At 45.9% G+C, this 2,260-nt stretch overlaps 1 pseudogene; it reads left to right on the forward strand.

The window, feature by feature from the left end:
• The first annotated feature begins 384 nt into the window (after positions 1-384).
• LOC128576086 (phosphorylase b kinase gamma catalytic chain, liver/testis isoform-like) lies at positions 385-1,621 on the forward strand (annotated as a pseudogene).
• Positions 1,622-2,260: the final 639 nt, after the last annotated feature.

Consider the following 2,260-nt stretch of genomic DNA (forward strand, 5'->3'; position numbering starts at 1 on the left):
AAGAACATAGGGAAAAAAATCAACAAAACTAATGGTTTAAAATAATCATTAAATCCTTAAACTAACAAAAAAGCAGAGAAGATTCAAACAAAATGAGAAATAAAAGCAGAGACATCGTAACAGATGTATCACAAATAAAAGGGATCATAAGGGACACAATGATCAACTACATGCCAGCAACTTGGATAAACTAGAGGAAATAGGTAAAAATTCCTAGGAAAATACAACTTACCAAAATTCAATCAAGAAGAAATAGAAAGCCTAAATATACAAATAACAAGTACAGACACTGAAGTAGTCACTGAAACCCTCCCAATAAGGATGGAGGTGGAGCCGTAGGTCGTGGCAGGGGCCTCCATGAGTAAGGCCCTCACTTCCTTCAGAATGACGCTGAACATGGGGCTGGAGGATAACCTGCTGGACTGGGCCACAAGCCAAGAAGTTTTACAGAAATATTACCTTAAGGATGTCATTGGCAGAGGAGTCAGCTTTGTGATCCACCATTGTGTTCATCTAGCTACAGGCCAGGAGTTTGCAGTGAAGAAAATGGAGGTGATAGCTGAGCAGCTGAGTCCTGATCAGCTGGAGGAGGTGTGGGAAGCCACACAGCAAGAGACACACATCCTTCACAAGGTCGCCACACATTGTCACTCTCATCAATTCCTACAACTTTTCTAGCTTCCTGTTCCTGGTGTTTGATGTGATGCAGAAGGAAGAGCTGTTTGACTATCTGACAGAGAAGGTGGCCCTCTCACAAAAGGAAAACAGGTCCATCAGGAGGTCTCTGCTAGAAGCTGTGAGCTTTCTCTATGCCAACAACATTGTGCACCGAGACTCAAGCCTGAGAATAATCTCCTAGGGAAAAAAATCAACAAAACTAATGTTGGTTTAGTTTTGTTGACAATAAAACAGATGACAATATGCAGACCCGACTTTCAGATTTTGGGTTCTCCTGCCACTTGGAACCTGGCAAGAACCTTTAAGAATTGTGGGGTATCTGGCACTAGAGATCCTTAAATCCTTGATGGATGAAACCCACCCAGGCTATGGCAACAAGGTCGACCTCTGGCCTGTGGGGTGATCTTGTTCATCCTAGCTGGCTTGCCACCTTTCTGGTACCTGCACAAGATCTTGATGTTATGCATGATCATGGAGGGCCAATACCAGTTTAATCCACCCCGGTGGGATGATCATTCAAATACTGTCAAGGTTGATCCTGCAGGTTGATCCTGAGGAGCATCTGACAGCTGAACAGACCCTATACCACCCCCTGCTTTGAGTGTTGTGAAGGCAGCCAACCCTGGAACCTCACACATCCCCACTGGCAATTCCAGATCACAGTGTAGAGAGTGCTGGCTGCTGGATGAGTGGCCTCGAGCACCCATCGTGTATGTCCACTGAGTACATTGTTGAGGGATCCTTACATGCTGCCATCAGTGTGACACCTCATCGACTACTGTGCCTTCTAGCTCTATGGGCACTGGGTGAAGAAAGGTGAGCATAAGAACCAGAAACCCTCTTTCTGCAACGGCTTCCTGGGCCTTCTCCCATTATGGGCCCCGAAGAGGAGGGGAACTCAACTGCTATAACTGAGGACAAAGCTGCAATGGTGCTGGGCTAGAACCTCAGTCTCTGGGGATTCCCAGTGTTGCAGGAAAACAAGGCCAGATGGAGAGAAAGATTCACTGAAACACCTGTGTTTGAAAGAGGAAGGGCTTTATTCCAGCTGGTGGAGCTTCAGTGAACTAGTGTCCAAGATGGCCAAGCTCCCTGATCATCCTTTTATAGGATGCACAAGTAGGAAGACAAAGGAATTATTATATTGTCCCTCATTGGAGGGTTCAAAGCATGTGCAGAGTTTACAGAAGGGGAAGCAAGAGTTAGTTTCAAGGTTCCAGGAAGCTAACGTTTTACAAATTCTTAGGAGCTGAGTTACCATGGGGAGGACTTTGCAGGAATGTCCTTGAGTTTCTGCGAGAAGCCTTTTATTCTTAGATCAGAACATACTTTTCCAGGTTATCCTCTTTCATCAGAAATCAGAACTCTCTGGGAGGAGGATTTTAAATATTCCAGCCTCTCTGGGCTCTGGTGTGAGATGCCTTAGCCTGTCTAGGCCCATCACTGATCATGCTATCTAACCTACAGATCAGCCCTGGGTACTCCTCCCCATGATAAAGTCTACTTATGAAACCACATAGCTATTGGGCGGCACCTGTGGCTCAGTGAGTAGGGTGCCGGCCCCATATACCAAGGGTGGCGG

The sequence above is a fragment of the Nycticebus coucang genome, chromosome 2 (genome assembly GCF_027406575.1).
Source record: "Nycticebus coucang isolate mNycCou1 chromosome 2, mNycCou1.pri, whole genome shotgun sequence".
Taxonomy (NCBI): domain Eukaryota; kingdom Metazoa; phylum Chordata; class Mammalia; order Primates; family Lorisidae; genus Nycticebus; species Nycticebus coucang.